At 42.5% G+C, this 21138-nt stretch overlaps 1 protein-coding gene across 3 annotated transcripts in view; it reads left to right on the top strand.

The window, feature by feature from the left end:
• The window catches only part of LOC126481055 (uncharacterized), a 1230708-nt gene that overhangs the window by 740019 nt on the left and 469551 nt on the right, over positions 1-21138 (top strand). For all 3 annotated transcript variants that reach the window (XM_050104539.1, XM_050104538.1, XM_050104537.1), the window contains one exon: positions 2199-2226. The gene's annotated coding sequence lies outside the window, so the exon portion shown is untranslated. The remainder of the gene's footprint in view (positions 1-2198; positions 2227-21138) is intronic.

Raw genomic sequence — 21138 nt, 5'->3', positions numbered from 1 at the left:
CTTCCCTGTTTGGATAACTGACGTAACTTAGGGACGCGCAAACCGCCAAAGGGGTGCCCTTTAGTATTGGTAGAATTTATACCTCCATTCATATTTTCAACTTCTTCTATACATGTTATAACTGACGCGCATCCCCGAATTTTTCTACTAATCTCACAAACTACTATAGGGATTTGGATACGGTTTTCAGTGATAGATAAAGTGATTCACGGGGAAGGTTTGCATGTTTAATTTTTTTACCGCTATGTGAAACGAGTTGAAGATACTTAGTGCTATCGTGCGAAGCCGGAGAGTGTTGCTAGTCAATTATAAATTTACGTGCTATGAAGGCTTTTCTGAAGGTAATTGTCCGGAGTGTATAGCCTTGTGCGAAAGTGAAACGTGAACTATAAACGGTTCAGACAAGAAGAGGAAAGAAGCTAAATGTGAATCTACAGGAAAATGCTGAAAATTGGGCGAGAAGATCCGATAACTACTGACGAAGTACTGAATCGAAATGGGGAGAAAAGAAATTTGTGGTACAACTTGATCAAAGAAAGGGATCGATTGATAGGGCTCATCCTAAAATATGAAGTAATAGTTAATTTGGCAATGCAGAGGGGCGTGAGGTTTGAGGGGAGAAAAAAGTAGAGGGAGACGCACGCTAGAATACGTTAAGCAGGTTCAGATGGATGTAGGTCGCTGTAGTTAAACGTGAGATCAAGAGACTTGCACGTGACAGACTAGTATGCAGAGATGCATCAAACCATTTGTCGGACTGAAGACCGTAATGATAAGAGGCAACAATGAAGACACTACTTAATAGTTAACAGTGATATCGTCCTAGTAGTGTACACCCTGACGAAGTCTATTTACAGTAGTGACTGAAACATTGACGTATTTTACATCGAAACGCAGTCTACAACCCAGATAAGTTGTATGGAAATTGACTATCGCGGAAACTTAAGAACTTACACTACAAAGATTAACTGGGATGTCGGAAAATACTTTTCATCTAAAAGTGCCATGGGCGTACTTCGTTGGGTTGTGCTAGTCGGGTAATTCACAGAAATGAATAGAAAAGTGGGGAAAATGCTCATATAAAAAGGACTCAAGCCTATTTTCCTGATACAGCCATTCTGATGATTTTCCCAAATGATCCGATTGGAATACAGCGATGCTTTTACAGATCTCTGTATATGATTAAGCACTGAAAAATGAAGTAAATAATTATATTGAATGATTGTTGATTCAGATGAATGCAAACAAAATAAACTACCGTACAAGTCCACAAGGCAGCCTTTAGTTAACTGGAATCCGCTGTTGATCTACGGCAGATATTACTTATAGAACATTCCTGCGGACTCTACTGAAGTTTGACGTTGTGGATGGGATTCATACCATATTGGATCAATAATAGACATAGAGAGTAGTGAAAGAACATGAACGTGAATGTGTGTGTGTGTGTGTGTGTGTGTGTGTGTGTGTGTGTGTGTGTGTGTGTGTGTGTATGTATGAGAGACAGAGACAGAGAGAGAGAGAGAGAGATCAGCGAAAAACTTGAATTGACATTTTCTTCAAGAATATTTCGCAAAAAATTAGTCACATTATTTTGGGAACAAATTTTGTGTGAGCACTTTTGCCGCAACACCAATCATTAAGACGAGTTAAAAATCAATTGTAACCACTCTGATACATAATGGCAGTTATACATCCCATGCATAAAATGATAAAACGTACCCCAACAGTCGTGTAACATAACGTTATGGAGTGAAACGTTCCTTCTGGCACAGTAATGACTGGAGCGTAAATTTAAATTCATAGCCATGCTTGTATTAAGACGGGGCTCCCTGTTGAAAGTTTATCAGCAACAAAGGTAAGTCGCGCGGAGTGGCCACGCGGTTATAGGTGCCATGTAACTGACTGCGCGGCCCCTCCCGCCGAAGGTTAGAGTCCTCCCTCGGGCATGTGTGTGTGTGTTGTTCTTAGCATAAGTAAGTTTAAGTAGTGTGTAAGTCTAGGGACAGATGGCCTCAGCAGTTTGGTCCCTTAAAAATTCACACACATTTGAACATGTTTTGAACAAAGGTAAAAGACTAATTCCAGCGTTACATTTGCGGTTTAGTACACATACAAAACTACAGTTACGCATTACGGCGTCCCTGTTGATGCCCAAAACTGATGTGTAAATAATCCATTTTGTTTTTCTTTCGTTACAGGTCTTCTGCTGTAACTTCTGACAGAGAGGTGAGTGATGCATAATATAAAAATAGTTAAAATGTTGCATTAAAAAAAAAAGCTGAGTGCTGATACCTTTATACAAACAAGTTTCATAACCGAAAATTCTATTTTTCTGTACCATTGAGGGACATGTCAAATTTATGCTGGCTCCTGTAGTTACCTGTGTAGTATTGCTGAGGAAACTAGTTAATGCTATCTCAACGTGGATGGTTTGAGGAGAAGGTTTTGTTCGCTACGGATTGGGCATTGGAGGTACATTTATATCTGACACTTTTCTCCGGAAATATATCTAGAGTGTCAGATAGAAAATCGCTTTGGCGGTATACATATTGACAAAAATCAGTAGAAATTTATGTCATGGATATGTTTCTAACAATTCCCGAAATGCTATAATTTGTAATAAACGCACGGCCCGCTTGGATATGATTACATCTAACAGTTATTACAAGATACAAACAAAAAGTCCCGTGTAGTACATCTGTTTCAGTCTGTTTGTTATGTTGAAAGCAATCGTTAATTTTAAGACTTTCGTTACTATTTTGAAGTCTATAAATATTTAAAGCTGCAATATGATCAATCCTTATTACAAATAAGAAATATCAGATAAGTTTCACATTCTGTACGTGTACAATTTCTCACTGTGAAAATAGGACCAGTCTTAATAACAAGGTGGTAGGTTATTTGCAAACGGCAGAAATTAAAATAAAAATATCGCGGCCTGTGTAATTATATTAAAGATGTTAGAAAAGAAGAAAAAATGTTCTTTTTGCCTTCCAGAGTGGATTTCTGAAAAGTGAAAATTTCGGTGCGTTCTGTGAATTAATGTCTGAGCTTCGTATTGAGGATACAGCGCTGTTTGCGAATTTCTTTAAAGAAATGAGCTACTTTCGAAAAGCTCGCTAGTAAAATTGGGCGAGTTATATCAAAGCAAGGTACCAAATTCAAAAAACCTGCTACCGTAACAGAAAAAGTTGTGAATTTTAGCATCGGGTAAGTAGGTACTAACACTACATGATGGTATAGTGTTTTATTTCATAAAATGTCTATTAAAAGGATATTGTTTGAAACGTTATATGTTTACAGGTGATTCTTATTCATTGAGCCTCCAAGGAGAAATAACGGCAAATTATGGTATGGCCATTTTGATACATGCAACTCTTCAGTGGCCAGGACGGATTTTGTCTTCGCACTTTTTTTAAAATTCACTGTTAAATTGATTTCTTAAGTTATGAATTTTTCTGTCAATTTTTCTACGGTCGTGCTAAATCCTTCTGTTTCCGTTAAGCCATTACGTTTCTTTACTCTGTGATAACGTTTGCGTGTAACGCAAATAGTTCTGGTTTACTGGGGTATAAATAAATTAATTCTTCTACTTCAACCTCTAACCACTGCTTTTTATCATTAATATTCGCTCGAACATTTATTGCTCAGTGCCAGAAAAGTTGACGAGCAAGCAGCTTCAGCGATATCTGTCGGACGAGTTCAAATGAACAGTGCTTGCATGTATAAATGCGTAGATACATATCTCTGCTGGTAGAACTTCATAGCTCTGACATAAATTCTTTGTTGTTTACATTAGATACGATTTACGTCTGACATCAATACATGTAATAACTGTCAAGACACAAAGGAATGACTGACATTAGCAGTCGGTGGGTGTCAGACCCAAATACTCAACTTAAATCACGCACTACTGATGTGTTGCCCCTGCTCATTAGTCGTATTAGTCACGGCACTTGCCGATTCCCATAAAAGTTCCAGCCAATAATCTCTTCAGGGCAGATGCACACGAAGCTCTAAGTCTTACGGGAACTGGCGAGATACTGCAAATAATGAGTGTAATGAGCAGGGGCACTAAATCAGCAGTGTATGGTATAACTTGAGAATTTTGGTCTGATGGGAGCATGCTAGGGTAGTCCATGCGGTTGTGGAGACCACTGTGTAAGAATTCCTTAGTGGTCAGCACATCTGCCTAGTAAGTACACATTTTCAACTTGCCCCATTGATATAAATCATTGCCGACTGGTACCTAATGTCTTTAATTCTCTAGTGTCGTGATTCATAGTGTCTGCATATTAGAATTATGCTTTAATTAACGTTACAGCACTGCGGGTTAAGCCACTTGCCTTACGAATTGACCAGGAGATTGAATCAAATAATCTCCTTGTACATCGACGTAGTTCAGATGATTTCTAATTTTTTTAATTTTTTTCAAAGATAATCAATTTCTCTCAAAAGTACACTTCTTATTTTATTCCGGTTAATTCTGTTCAGCTTCAAGGTTTCTATGTTTTTGTTTTCGTTGCTTAATTCAAAATATGACTATAAACGAAAAATGCTTAGTTTGCTTCATGAAATAATTATGTATTCGCATGATTTTCACCGCTATAAACTGCGCTAAATGTTTGTATCTAATTGCTTAAAACTTCACAAGGAACAACAACTGCCCTTTTAAAATTGCTGACAACGAATATTTTACGATCTCCTCCATCATTTATTAATTTTTTTCCTTCCACTATTTGTTTACTGTTGAAACGACGAAATTCGCATTTGTGGAGAAATCGTATTCAAATTAAATGCGATTTGAGTTAAGATAATGAAGATTGGTGGCCACTACTTCAGACGAAATCATGCTAAGCTATTCAGCGTTCTTAAATAGAAAGAATCAATAGACATCATGAAATACACTGTTAATTTCATAAGAAGAAATGGATTGATACATAGCCAATTTCAAAAGTTTCTGTCAGATATGGAAGCAGATCACTAAAATGCCCTGTATTATTCTCAGATGAAATGGTTAAGCAGAGATGCTGTACTGAAAAGATTTTTTGACCTCGGAAAAGAAATCAGCACATTTATAATAGAAAAAGGCAAATGTGTTCCAGAACTTTCAGATCTCTAATGGTTAATAAACCTTGGTTTTTGGACAGATTTAACTAATGGGTTAAATACGCTGAATATGAAGCTTCAAGAAGAAAACAATTTCATGTATGATATGCAGACGGACATGAGACCATTCCAAATGGAGAACAACTTCTTCAAAAACCATACTGACGAGAAAAAGCTGGACAGTATCTCAAAGTGTAAAAAAGCTGTCAATGAAACTGGAATAAATATTTATTGAAAAAAGTGAGAAAATGAAACGCGTTTTACTGCGGCTCAAAATCAGTTGAGTAAGAGATTTTGTGACTTCGAGAAGGTTTTCTGGTAAAGTGGAGATTTTTGCAAACCGTTTTTCAGGACGTACCAAGTACTTTAAAGATTAGTGTAATCTGTCTTCAGTCTAATGACACTCTTAAAAAACTCTTTCCACGAAATCAGTGACATTGTTAAATTTAGCGAGTGTTTGAGTTTTAGCGCGGTCACTGGAGCATCCTGATGACACTATCCTTTGCCGAGAGAGTTATGTCAAGAGATTCTGTTAGGGATCCACCCACCGTAAGATGACTTTGCTTTGTTAAAAGACTGCTAAAATCGTGGAGACAACACCTCTCTGATAATAAATGTCCAATTTCGTGAGATATAATTTGTTAGTCCTTTCCTCCATGTGAGTTCCACCACTCCCTTCCACCTCCTGTGATTAATGACAATAGTTGTCCTGTTTGAGAAATGTCTTTTTAAATGATTAATGTATTTCATTCACTGATGAGTCGTGCTGAAGTCTCCTAGTTAGATTCCGTTGTGCATTGCAGATGCATAATTGGGTCAAATTGCAATGAAAGGAAATAGCAAATAGAGAGGCACTGCCTGCTCATGATAAGCAGCACACTGGCTTCGTATACTATATGGCGAAAATGGATCTCGTATTTTAATAAAATCAAAACTCCGAATTTGGCAGTAATCAGACGATAGACAGCATGAATATTCGTGCAGTAAATAATACAGAAAGAATAACGACCACCTTTTAATTACCCGAAAAGACTGTCATCGTGTCTTTGCCATCAGAGAGAAATGCCTTGAATTACCTCTTTTTTTGTGATTTCTGGTTGCGCCACTCCATGACAGCCTTTTTGTTTCCGGCTGAAAGTGACGCAGTCAGGTTTCGTCACCTGTGCCGATCCGTGAGAGAAAGAGCTCACCATTGGCCCCGAACTGCTGCAAAAGTTCACAGTGGTAGCTGATCATCATCCCAAAACCGTAAATTTTGTCACACAAAAGTTACCTGTTATTCGACAGGAAATAAAATGAACCCACTGATGATTGTGGAACTTCACAGAAACATGTATTGGGCATACAGAAGAAAACTGAGTTTTCTCAATGCATAATCCTTTTTTCAAAACATTTTTACCTAAATGTAAACACAGACATAACAACTGAGTTTAAACCTAAAGATGACTATTCGTATGTTCTGATTTTTATAACTGTACAACTTCATCTCAAGGCTGACATGTCTGTACGAATGGGTGAATGACAGAAACTATTCGTTTTTATCGGTCGTATGACATTCTGATATGCCTTCACCCACTCTCACATTTCCAGAAGCATTCTCCATCTGTACGACCCTACTTCCTGTGCTATAAAATAACAATCTTGAGATTAACACTTTGAATGAACAATCAGACTGCGTGAAGTGGCTGGGTCAGGAGATCTGAAGTGGCTGGGTCAGGAGATCAGATGGATAATGCATTGCCCGTTAACTGTAAGTCTGTGGTGAATACATTGACAGGATCTTCTGCTGTACGACCTGGATACCTATAATGCACCATGACGACGGCTGATTGGTCTTCCACGACGCCTGTTTCTGCTGTAGTCGGGAATGGCATTGTCTCGCAGCAGATTCTGATCGTACCACGTGCGAACCAGCTAACTCCCACATCTCTCTATGCACCTGAATATGACTGCATAGTAGCCGCTTCTATATCTATTTGAAGTGTTGCGCTGTATTACCTTCTGTTCTAGTACCTAGTTTTGTGTTAAGATTACTGAATGTGCTGATTCTCAGGTGTCCAATATAGAATCTAATGGAAGTACCTCATTTAACTCTAATGTTTTCTCTGATGTTTTCCCGGCGTATTTACGAGGGCTGTTCGAAAAGTAAGTTCCGATCCGTCGTGAAATGGAAAACACTGTGAAAATCCGATGAAGCTTTGCACAGATGTGTTGGGCAGTTTCTCCAGTACGCCCGTCGATCTTGTCACGTCACTCTTTTCAGTTCTGAGCGTACGGTAAGCACATAAAAATGCCTAGAGTATAGTGACTCCTGCCACGTACGAGGGCCTGGTGAGAAATTTCTCCTGAAACTATGCAGCCCGCATAAAACAACTGTCATACGTTTCCTTCCTCAAGACAATTCTCAATCGCATTCTGCAGGGGCAGTGAAGATGCTCCTGCAGCGTTTTCGATAGGAAGTTCTTGATCACCCGCAATACAGCCCGTAATTGGCTCCTCTGCGTTTCATCTCTGCTCACATGAACCGCTAGCTATGACGTCAACATTTTGGCATAGACAACAAGCTGTATACCAGCGTGGAGAATTGGCGGAAAGCACTGGCGGCTGCGTTATATGACGAGGGCGTTGGAAAGTTGGTACAACACTACGACATATGTTTAAGTCAGAGAGGCGACTATGTAGACATAGAGTGACACTTATTGAACTATATGAAAAAAATTAGTTACAAACTAAGGCCTGCACATACTTTATTCATCACGTAAATGCCACTACAGATATTTGGATTTGGATTATGACATGTTCGATATGCCTGCTATCATTGCCGCTGATGTGGCTCAGACGAATAGCGAAATTCTGAAGTGTCGGGACATCGATGCTGTCGATGACTCCGGAATGGCTGTTTTCAGCTCAGCAATGGTTTTGAGGTCATTGCAGTACAGATTTTCTTTAACATAGCCCCACAAAAAGGAGTCGCAAGTGTTCAGATCTGGAGAATATGGCTGCCAATCGAGGCCCATGCCAGTGGCCTCTGGGTACACCAGAGCCAGAATGCAGTCCCCGAAGTTCTCCCCCAGGACATCAAACACTCTTCTGCTTCGATGTGGTCGAGCTCCGTCTTGCATGAACCACATCTTGTCGAAATCAGGGTCGCTTTGGATAACAGGGATGAAATCATCTTCCAAAAACTTCACGTACCATTCGTTAGTAACAGTGCCATCAAGGAATATCGCACCGATTATTCCGTGACTGGACATTGCACACCGCACAGGGTGAAGAGGCTTCTCGATCGTGAAATGCGGATTCTCAGTCCTCCAAATGCGCCAATTTTACATATTGACAAAGCCATCCACATGAAACCAAACCATACAACGCATACTAATTCCCATCATTTCTGGAGGCCAGCCATGCAGTTTGAACGCCCTAGTGCAAACCATTCAGAAGTTATGATATAGTTCAGTAATTGTCACCGTGTAAGTAGCTGGAAGCTGTAGCCAATTGAGCAAATAAAGCATTTTTGATTCTCACAGTGGTTTCCATTTCGCGGCCGATCGGAACATACTTTCTGGATATCTTTCGTATAACTCGTACAATACTCGGGCACCCGCCCGTATCACGTTGTGTGTTCTCCACGCTATTTCGCCAAACAGACGCAGTTTCCAGGTGGTTCCAAATGACTGCTACTCTGGTCGAGTCGGCATCCTGCGTACGTTGCTCCGTCACTCCACTTCTGTCGCTCTGTGAGGAGCCGCTGTAATGAGTGGCGGTGGGGGCGGGGGTGGTGACACCTGCTCTGAACTGCAGACCCAAATCTCCGAGCTGTGGCGGTCGGGTGCGGACCCAAAAGGACAGTAACAATTTGCTTTTTCTCCGCTCATTACAGCATTCAGCGCCTGACTCATTTGTAGGCCACTATCTTTTTTAATTAGACCATCTTGGACCCTCACTTCAGTGGCCTCTTTAATCGCGCAATCCCGGAGGAGGGTTATTGCCTAAGTATCTCGGTTTTGTTGTAACCTGTAGTATGGTGAGTTTTTACACTATGGTCGGCCATGGATGATTTGGTGGTGTGGCATAATTCAGTGTGGCGTCTATGTGCACGGCACTTCTACCATGCCTTGCCGCACTGGCAAGGAATAGGATAGACCTCTGGTTTTGGAAGGGCTAGATCATCCAGTACTGAAACTAGTAGTGTTACGGTTTTTGGGGGTGTGGTGTGGGGGGAGGGGGGTTTGAAAAATACACCATGACATTGCATCGATCCAAGATTCTGCTGATTTTTCTGGAAGTATGGACAACAAACATGTGTTCTGGTTTTTCTTCGTGCTGTTGTCTTGGAGTAAGTTTCTAAAAGCACACTTTATCTGCTCGGTGCTGTACCCCTTCTACCGGAATACTGTGACCAGGTGTTTCAGAGCAGGTGGCAGTCTCTCTTGGTCGCAGATGGATCGCGCTCTGTCGACAAATATATAAGTATGTAACGCACCTTAAGCTGGGAGTTTTACTGAGTCTGCACTGTGCAGGCACAAGTCAGTCAGACATTAGTTACGATGCATCCTCACATCAATTCTGCCAACGCTGCTCTCCTGCTTTTCAAGCTTCACAGAAGCTCTTATACGTACCTAGAGGACTGGCGCTGCTGGAAGAACGATGCAGTGGGCAGTGAAGAAATGCCTTAGTCATTTCTCAAGGGTTGTTTGCGGGACGAATGTTTCACTCTGCAGCGATGTGTGCCACGCTTTAGAATTTCCTGTCGGATTAGAAATGTGTGTCGAACCTGAGCCGCACATTTAGAAGGCGATTCTCGTTCCGACTGAGAAGTCCACGCATAACTACGAACACGTCCCCAGAGTTTTTCTTTTGCTAGTACGTCTGTCCTACTTTCCAAACTCCACCCGATAAGCAAAGTATGAATTCGAGTCACATTTCTGTATACATTATCATTTCTATACTTTAGCTTTTTGCTTTCACTCTCGTAACTTTGTCCCCGCAGAGCAATGCATCCGGACGATAGCACATATCTAGATGACGGCGGGTGTCAGCCATTCCTGGATAGCTCAGTCGGGAAAGGCAACGTTTCCGGGAAAGGCAAGGTTTCGGGCGTGATTGCCGGCCTGACAGATACGTTTCAAAACAGTACAGCATCCTTGGTAGAGTAGAAAATTAATACACTGACAAAATTTTGTCGTTGATGGCAGTTTTAGGTACGCTAAATGGATTTATTTTATATAATTTCTCACGTCACAGTTGTGATACACGCTGTGTATACATCAGAATGTATGCACCCTGGACGCCAGAAGTAACACCGCTGTGCCTCTTCAAAACATTGGAAGACTGGAACCTCTCCCCAGGTCGCCAGCATACTCGCCGATGATAGTCATCCGAAGTAGCGCAGTATTACGATTCATCGCTGGACACAATATGACGCCAGTCCAGTAAATGCTCCTCGGTCACGACATCGCTGCAGACGCAGCCGTTGGTGTTGTGGTGTTAACAGCAGCCTACGCAAAGTTTGGTAATTCCGTAATCCAACTGTTGCTACTCTCCAATCAATTGTGGTGAATGTTAAGGTCCACTACTAGGCTGAAGTGCCAAAGAAAATGGTATAGGCATGCGAATTCAAATACAGAGATACTGACCAGATAGAATACGGCAATGCCTATATAAGACAATAAGAGTCTAGAGCAGTTGTTAGATCGGTTATTACTGCTACAATGGCAGGTTATCAAGATTTAAGTGAGCTTGAACTTGAACATGGTGTTACAGTCTGCGCACGAGCTATAGGACACAGCATCTCCAAAAAAAAAAAAAAAAAAAAAAAGAAAAAAAAAAAAAAAACTTAACATCCGATGTCATCACTCCCCTAGAACTTAGAACTACTTAAACCTAACTAACCTAAGGACATCACACACATCCATGCCCGAGGCAGGATTCGAACCTGCGACCGTAGCGGTCGCGCGGTTCCAGATTGAAGTGCCTAGAACAGCACGGCCACACCGGCCGGCTTCACGAGTGTACCGTGATTATCAGGAACCCGGCGAAACATCAAATCTCCTACATCCCTGCGGCTGGAAAAAGATCCTGCAAGAACGGGACCAACGACGACTGGAGAGAATCGTTCAACGTGGCAGAAGTGCAACCCTTCCGCAAATTGCTGCAGATTTCAGTGCTGGGCCACCAACACATTCAACGAAACATCATCGACATGGCCTTTCGGAACGGATGGCCCACTGGTATACCCTTGATGACTCCACGACACAAAGCTTTACGTCTCGCCTGGGCCCGACAACACTGACATTGGACTGTGTATGACTGGAAACATGTTGCCTGGTCGAACAAGTCTCGTATCAAGTTGTGTCGAGTAGATGGAGACAACCTCATGAATCCATGGATCATGGATGGCAGCGGGGGACTGTTCAAACTGGTGGAGGCTCTGTAATGGTTTGGGACGTGTGCAGCTTGATTGATATGGGACCCCTGATACGGCTAGATACGACTCTTGACAGGTGACAGGTACGTGAGCATCCTATCTGATCACCTGCATCCATTCATATCCATTGTGCATTCCGGCGGACGTGGGCAATTCCAGCTGGACATTGCGACACCCCACACGTCGAGAATTCCTACAGAGTGGCTCCAGGAACACTCTTCTGAATTTGAACACTTACACTGGCTACCGAACTCCCCAGACATGAACATTATTGAGCATATGTGGGATGCCTTTCAACGTGCTGTTCAGAAGAGATCTCCACCCCCTCGTACTCTTATGGATTTATGGACAGCACTGCAAGGTTCATGGTATCAATTCCCTCCAGCACTACTTCAAACATTAGTCGAGTCCATGGCACGTCGTATTGCGGTACTTCTGCGTGCTCGCGAGGGCCCTACACGATATTAGGCAGGTGTACCAGTTTCTTTAGCTCTTCAGTGTAGTTCTAGCCATTACACATGTGAAGGGATACGGTGTGCTTGGTCCACAATACAGTGACGCACCCTAATGGTGGTCAGGTGTGGTCGACCGGAACCTTTATGAGGAGCATGCTTGCCCTCAAATTCCCATGCAGTTCAACCTCAGGCCACTGTCACATCTGAACGTCCCACAAGCCTGGATATTGCGCGATTCGACCAGCTGGCCAAACTGAGACCCACAACGATGTCCCTTACGAATTCTGTGAGATGCATTCTCACGCGAGTTCGTGACATCTCCACAGACATATTGAATACAAGCAATTCTAATGCACTCTGGTGGCCATTGGACCTGTACACAGAATTGCAATTCTAATCATTTGCATACGCGCCAGTGGTCTGGACATGTGCTGACATCCGGTCTTGTCTTCTCGGTGCGTCACTTTTTTGTGAGGCAGTGTAGATAAAATTGGTAAAACGCACCGACATTGAGGCATTTAATAAGCAATGCCTCTCCCTTATCGTAACGGCCTTGTCAGTGACACTAGATGTTTTTTATTATTTATTTTTGACAGCTCAGAAAGGACGTTACCAAGAAAGTGCGCCGGCCGCGGTGGTCTAGCGGTTCTAGGCGCCTCAGTCCGGAACCGCGCGACTGCTACGGTCGCAGGTTCGAATCCTGCCTCGGGCATGGATGTGTGTGATGTCCTTAGGTTAGTTACGTTTAAGTAGTTTTAAGTTCTAGGGGACTGATGATCACAGATGTTAAGTCCCATAGTGCTCAGAGCCATTTGAACCAAGAAAGTGCGAGGTCGTGCTGTAAACTAATGTCTCCAAATTTTTTACTCAATTCTTAATATTTGATGTGGTATTACATGTCATGCATGTTACTGGGTCGACATTCACGCACTTGGAACATTCTACCGCTAGAGGACTAAGAACTGTATTATTTAACATACCGATGTGCAACGTAACTACGTCGGTGTGTGAGAAATAGAGTGACGTAATCCAGTTTCTAATAGCAGAAAACATGCCTCTAATTTATATCCACTGAAGAATGAAAGCTGTGTACGGTGATGATCGTATCGACATCAGTAATATTCGGCGATGTGTTGTTCGTGCTCGTAATGAAGGAAACGGTGGTGCTAACTTCAGCATGCGTGACAGAACTCGGAGAGGACGACCGCGTACGGCAACATCAGAATCGGATTGATGAACTCGAATAACACAGATGCAGGTCTCTGGTATGCACGGAGAGACCATCACTGTAGAACTGTGGTGCAGAAAACTTCGTGCCCGGCGGGTGCTCCGAATGCTCACTCCTGGCACGAAACAGAGGAGATTGGCCACCTGTACACGATTTCTTCTGCGTCTTGAGCCTGAGGATGATGCGGTCAGTAACAACATTGTGACTGGTGATGAAAACTGTGGTGACCATTTTCACCACGAAAACAAGAGAGCACCAGTGGAGTTCCGTCACAAAGGATCACCGTCGCCAAAAACGTTGAAGACCAATCCATCAGCATGGAAAGTCAGGCTCGCAGTGTTCTGTGATGTTCAGGGTGTGGCGCATGTTCCTGTGTAAAAGTCAAGCGGCGGCACGACGGTCAGGAACAACGAGTTAAAATTTCATAGAGTGGCTATAGGTCCGCCATGTTTGAAGCAAATTGAAGTTCTGGCGGCCATGTTTTCTTTAGTCAAGGCATTCGTCTGCTGTGTCCCGCCCCCTTGTAACTGCGTTTGACTTACTTGAAATAGCCCATACTAGCTTTATTTTTTCTAAAACAAGCAATAGACAGCAGTGATTTCAGTGTACACTGACAGCAAAAAGGGATGTTTTTGTCGAAATATGGCTAAACTTTTCGATGTAGATAACACTAAAAGACAACTCAAATAAGTCTGTCCATCCACTATAACGTTACTTGTTGCCTATAAATTAATGCAATTAGAGCAGGCACCACCAGAATATTATGGTGAAACTTCTAAACATGCTGTGGTTAACTATGAGAAACAGTAACAGGCACAGAAATGCGATATTTTTGTCGCTATTTCAAAGTAGACAGTCAAAGCCTCAAAAAACAGTACAGTGTGAACGAGAATTTATTTGAAATATGTGTTACAAGTAGTTAACACAAGCATAGTAATTCAATAACAAAGTCGAAGCGTTCTTGGGTGGGGTAATTTCACAAATTTTCGTAAGTAGCTGTATGCCTTGGCAGAATAAAAGTGTAGGGTCAGGGCAAATCTCCTTATTTGCTGAGAATAATGGCATACTTTAGCACTGCACTGAAGTTCCAATAGCTCCTTCAACAAACCAACTACATGTTCACTGTTTAACATATCAGAAACTGAACTACATAGCCTTCTTCTCAAACCAGCAACTAAAGTCTGTAACTGCACTATTCTTCTTTTGTGTCGTACACTAAGTTGCTTCATTTGCTTTATCCGCTTCTTTAGTCGCACATTCTCTGCTTGTACTCTGTTATATTGTGTTTTCAACTTCTTAGGGCTTGGTAGACAGTAATTGTGGTCAGCAGAAACAGATGTGGGTCCGACAGGCACTGAAAGAATGTAGTTACATCATAAGTTTATAACAGAGTTACACCATTTATAATAGAAAGTATGTAATTCAAAGTAATAAGAACACGGAGTAAAATTAAATTATTGACTTACTTTGTGCTAATGATGTCACTGTAATAGCACTATCTTGCAAATTGTCGAAAGATCGCTTTCTGGGTTGTGGTCGTAATACTTTATCTTGCTTTTGTAAATGTGGTGGAAAGTTAAAGATAGTAGGTACTGATTTTGACAAAAGGCGCCTCTGGACATTTGTGTGGTACATATATTTCTCTTCAAAATGAGCTGAACAGAGGTAGCTGGCTGTAGTAGGAAACCAGTTTTCTCGCTTCATATTTATAACCCATCTTTTTGTAATTTCCTTATCTTTTAAAGGAAATCTGTAATCAACGACAAATAAATTGCTTCCTGCATTTGTCTTAAGCATAATTACAGTTCCAATGCAAATGACTCTTCAATAAACATTAAAAAACGTGTGTCGTATTTCGGTACTTATACACTTACTTATAATATGAAATATTTGTTGTTTTATCGCTGCGATTTGTGCAGTTGAACGCTGAACACACTGCAGGCATGTTGACTTTATATTTTGTAACAAAAAAGTCAACTAGAAAAGTTAAATATTGCAGTAATATCACAACAGCTGACACACTTCCAACACAAACAACAGTAACGCTTTCCTAATGTTTTGACTAAGGAGAACAAGGCGGCCGAGTTAGCGTTGGTTGCCGCTAGGAGCGCTGTAACTAGTATCTCAGCCACTCTATGAAATTTTAACTCGTTGGTCAGGAACGGTAGAGCAGAGACGGCTGTGGAGAAGACGTCAGCCATTAGTACGCTGACCGACCCCTCTCTAGGACGACAACGAGGCAGTAGCGGGCTCTAGCCGAAGAAGCTGCGGGCTCTAGCCGAAGAGGACATAAGCGCCGCGCCGCCTGGTTCAAATGGCTCTAAGCAGTATAGGACTTAACTTCTGAGGTCATCAGTCCCCTAGAACTTAGAACTACTTAAACCTAACTAACCTAAGGACATCACACACATCCATGCCCGAGACAGGATTCGAACCGCGGCCGTAGCAGCAGCGCGGTTCCGGACTGAAGCGCCTAGAACCGCTCGCGCGCCGCCTGGCCGCGGCCCAGTTGAAGAGCTTTCACACGTAAAATTCGGAGGCATTACTTTCCAGCATGCCCTCGTAACTTTGTGGTATTACTTCATGATGGTAGCGCGGTTGAAATTTGGCGTTAGCGGAGAATTGTTTCATCAGCAGCTCTGAGTGGTTATGAAATACTACCCTTTTGTGTTTCAGCATCCATGTGAAACGACGTCCGGTCAGAAAACAGACTTTTGATCCCGCTAACAGAATCGACTCGGTCGTAACACGTAAAGATGGCAGCAGAAACCCCGTTTTGGTTTTCGGCAAGGTGTGTCTCGTGTAAACGCAGCGTCGCGCCGGCCGCTGGAGAAGTGTGCCGCGGACCACGCGGCATCAGGCAGGCAGACGGGCGGCGCGCGCTTCCCGGAACGTGACTCAGCACGGCTCAGCAGCGGCCAAGGACGCGTAGCGTCGCGTCGCCGTCTCCCTGCCTGCCCGCCGACCTCTGCCGGAGCGCAGCCGCGCCGCCTCCACTCCGATTTCCGATACAGTTGGCGCTCGGCAGCGAGCGGACCAGACCGTTACCTCCAGCAACACGACAATGGAAGCTGAACGGGCATTGTCGGCTGTCACTGCGTGGCCGCTTCCGCTGCACAAAGTATGAAACAGAGCCGTCGGCAACAACCGTTGGCTCTGACCAATGATACGACAACAATGCAACGCAAAATTGATTTCAAAATGGCGACCAGTGACGGTACCCGAACCCAAAGCGCTTGAACATAGACTTCAAACACAGAATCATTCATGTTTTTGATAATAAATATTGGAAGCTAACGGGACATCCGCCGGAAATTGGAGATTTTGGGACAAGACGAACTAAAATAACAACCGCTACATCACGGTAATACTAAAACATCCTAAACGAAACAACCAGAGAAATGCGACACAATGCAGAGTTTCAAAGACGCAAAAAACTCAACTTTAGCGCGAACTATCTTCTTAATAAGGATCGAAAATGTTACTTGACCTTTACTCTATGTAGCTCAATTTAAAACGCCAATACCGATACGAAAACCTAAAGCCGTACAAACAGCAAAAATCTACACCAATAAACGTAGCCAAAACATCATTTGGTTGCAGATGACACGCTACCTTTAGTAATTAACACAAAAGTGATCCACCAAATTCATGCACACCAAATATAAAGGTATTTACAAAAAGAAATGATCTGTTGTTTGAACTGAAAATCCACATAATTTTATAATCATTTAACAAAAATGTTCACATTGCAGAATAAATAAAAACGAAAACTCACTGATGATGGCAAAGTGGTGCCGAAACACTGCGGAACCTTGCGGAGTATAAATGTAGATATAGAGAGATTCGAGCGCGCACGGAGCCTTCCGGCAGTCGTTCTTCCCGCGAACCATACGTGAGTGGAACAGGAAAGGGAGGTAATGACAGTGGCACGTAGGGTGCCCTCCACTACACACCGTTGGGTGGCTTGCGGAGTATAAATGTAAATGTAGATATAGGTAGATATAGATATAGAAAAACGGTGTTTTGCATAACTGGCGGACCTCACATCCAAGAGCTTTATATTCCAAAGGAAAATTGATTCATAAAAATTCCAAGTTCACATAAATGGTAATCACTATTTTCGCTCTTTACTAGGAGAAGTAATAATTATGTTTAACCTCTGACTGATGGATGACGTCACGCACGATGCCAGTGCACGTCACGGCTCAAAACCGACGGGTGGTATCGAAAGCTCAAGTTGGCCAAAGCATGCGCCTGCCACGTCTCAAGTAGGAAACCATCCCTGAAGCGAAACTTTCGGCAGTTGCAAGGCAACAGCATAACTCTCACCTGACCACCACTAGGGCGGATCGCTGTATTGTGGACCAAGCACACCGTACCTCTTCACATACTTAGAAAATCTAGACCATACGTGAACGTCAGTACTACGTGTTTATTTGTATGAAATACACACACTAAAGCTCATTCTCGTTACGCGTTAAATATGGTCCAAAAGAAAAAGACATTTTCGGAATCTTATATATAACAAAAACAATATTATACACAACTTCGGTAGTATTTTGGTGACGACGGAAAAAAAGTATTCCCGTTTCTGAAACGACAACGTTACCGCCTTTCTTTGTAGTTATTATTTATTCTCCACTACTGGTCAGTTTCGGCTGTTATTCTCAAGCGATAGTTTATGTGGATGAAGACGAGCCACCAAGCTGTCCAGTCACCAGCATATGATACGCAAACATAAAGCTTCCAAGGAATCCGGCGCACCCTTGATACAAAAGCAGTTCCAGAAACGAGAACACGACACAGGGAGAACAAACCGTAATAGAATAAACTGTCATAGTACCGGCAGTGTCGAACAAATAATGTCAGCGGTTCTAGGCGCTTCACTCCGTAACCCCACTGCTGCTGCGGTCGCAGGTTCGAATCCTGCCTCGGTCATGGATGTGTGTGATATCCTTAGGTTAGTTAGGTTTAAGCAGTTCTAAGTCTAGGGTACTGATGACCTCGTATGTTAATTCCCGCCATTTGAACCAAATAATGTCAGCAACAGATTGCACGTTCAGGTGTTGTTCTCATTGGCGTGAATGCGAAGACTACTGCTGTCAATGTCGCAGCTCAAAGATCTGTCAGTTGCTAATGTTTCTGCCCTTTTGATGATTGCCGGTGCTGTGACAGTTTGTAATTACAGTTGCTTCGCACTGGGCAGTGCTAGCGCTCCGCACTTGGCAGTGCTATCATTTCTGCTATTACTTTTAAATTTTGTATACCGATTTTGCGCACGACGTGTCGACGGAAATGAAATGGACGCAGTAGCCTAGAGGGAAGAAAAACAGAATTTTAGCCTTTCCTCAATGTTACACAATCAGTACATTGAGCGAGAAGTGAAATAAACCACAGAAAAATTTGGAAAATAAGTTAAAATTCTGGGACAAGAGGTAAAAATTTTTATGTCTGCTGATGACATTGTAATACGTTAGAGTCAGCAAAAGACTTGGAAAAGCAGTTGGATGGAATGGAGTATGCCTTAAAAAACGTTATGAGAGGAACATCGACAAAAATAAACCAAGGGTAATGTAATGTAGTCGAATAAAATCAGAAGATGCTGATGAGAGTAACTCAGCAAATGTGACATTAAAAGTATTTCATGTTTTCTGCTATTTGGGTAGAAAAATTACTGATATAAGATGCAGACTGCCTAAGACTGCCTATAGCAAGGAAGACATTTCTAAAAAAGAGAAATTTGTTGCCATATAAAATAAATTTAAATGTTAGGAAATCGTTCCCGTTGGTGTTAGACTGGCGTCCTGCCTTGCACGACAGTAAAATGTGGGCAATAAACCGTTGAGAAACGAAGGAAATTGAAGATTTTGTAGTGTGGTGCTACAGAAGAACGCTGAAGATTAGCTGGGTAGATCGAATAACTAATGTGTAGGTTGTGAATCGAATTCGGTAAAAAAAGAAAAAAATGGCACAACAAACGAAATGATCAGTCTTTAGGGCACATTCTGAGGTATCAAGCAGTTGTCAGTTTGATACTGGAGAGAACTGTGTGTGGGGACGAATGGAGTTAAAAATTGCAGAGCGAGACCAGGGAATGAACACAGTAAGCAGGTCCAGATGGGTGTAGGTTGAAGTAGTTATTTGGAAACGAAGAGCTTTGTAAAGGATAAAGTAGCTTGGAGAGTTGCATCCAACTAAGATTCGGACAGAAAACCACATCAGCAACAACAACCACGCACAACTATTTGTCTGCCTTATGAGTGTCTGCCACAAGCTGGTGGCCGGGCAATTTGGTGGCTTGTCTTCGTGCACGTCAGCTTCTCTTTGAAAATGTCATAATAGCCGAAATTAACCGATAGCGGAAAGTAAGCAGTAATTACAATCGGATGGAGAAATGTCATTTCAGTTATTTTGTCCTGCTGTGGCACCTGCCCGAAGGAAAGCATTTTAGTGAATTCTGTAGTTTTCGAGTCCGCCTTGGTAGCTGCATGGTCAGCATGACGGATTGCTAGCCGAAGAGAACTGGTTTCGATTCCCGGCCGGTCGGAGATTTTCTACGCTCGGGAATTGGATGTTGCGTTGTCCTCACGTTCGTGTCGTCGTAATTGATATCCCACTGTTGAGATAGCTGTACTGGTACATCCTTAAAGCGAAAAATTTATAAAGAAAATACAGTTTTCGAGATAAAGTTAGCAGGACAGGAGAAATGCACTTTTTCAAAAACATTAAAATGACTTGGTCCCTAATTAAATGCAACGTGTCCAAAATTAAAGTTCCAATTTCAAAACGCTGTATAAAGAGACCACTGCTGAGAATGACATTATATTTGAACAGCATATTATTCACGCACAGGGAAACGTCGTGGAAAAAATTTAACAAGAACGTTACCAGTAGACGGGACTCTAAGCCTCTTAATGTAAATTGAGTCGGCTGCAAATGACAAATGAATCGCAATACGACGGCTATGATTTGTGTTGCACATTACACTATCCATTGTTCAATGTGGATGATCGCACAAGTTCGCATTCAACAGTAGTTAAGCCCATCCGCCACGGCAAGATCGTATCACTTCGGACGAGGAAAACCACAGAAAAACAACAATCACTTGGGTTTTAATTGTCCTGAGGCCGAAAGCCTCATAAAAACAACAACAAAATCGACTTTCAATAATCGTGAGACTGGCGCAAGACATCTTCAGTATGCCGTCGACCGTTTTCTGCCACAAGATGAAATCAAGAAACAACAAGTTATACAACAGATCGGATCGTCTCGGGAGTCACGTTCAGAATGCGTTGCGTAATCCATGGCTTCAGTTCAGTTACGTTAGTAATTGGAGCAGTGAAACTCAACATCTTTCAGATAACCCTACAGCCAGAAGTCATACGGATTAAGATCAGATTGTCTGGACGACCACGCTGTGGGGAAACAGCCTCTGCAGTAGCCTTTTGATAGGCTGTGCAATGTGTGGAGGGGCGTCCACTTGCACGAAAACCATCCACTCTGTTGAAGGGTTGGAAAGACGTCGGTGCACAAAAGACTTTCATAGGGTTTACCAGTGACGGTACGGGTAACAGGACCTGCAGGACTCATCTCCTCGAAAAAAATAAGGCACTACACACATCCTCTTTGCAAAATGAAGTGCTGCCGGTTGAATGGCGTGCGCATTTTCCGTTGTCCATATTCTGCAATTCTGCGTATTGAGGAGTCCTTGGGGATGGAAATGGGCAACGTCTGTCCACAGAATGTTCCACAGCCCTCCATTGTCCACTTCCATGCGAGCAACAGATTCCAGAAAGAACGTTTGTTTGTCTTGCTGGCAGATCAGTAGGAACGTGGGTGATTTTGTATGTATAGCAATGGAGGATGTTTCGTAGGTTTTTACGCATACCCAACGTTCGGGAAATTTCACGTGCAAT

This window comes from Schistocerca serialis, chromosome 5 (assembly GCF_023864345.2).
Source record: "Schistocerca serialis cubense isolate TAMUIC-IGC-003099 chromosome 5, iqSchSeri2.2, whole genome shotgun sequence".
NCBI lineage: Eukaryota > Metazoa > Arthropoda > Insecta > Orthoptera > Acrididae > Schistocerca > Schistocerca serialis.
Note: the sequence above shows the minus strand (reverse complement) of the source record. Positions and strands in the feature narration are given on the sequence as shown.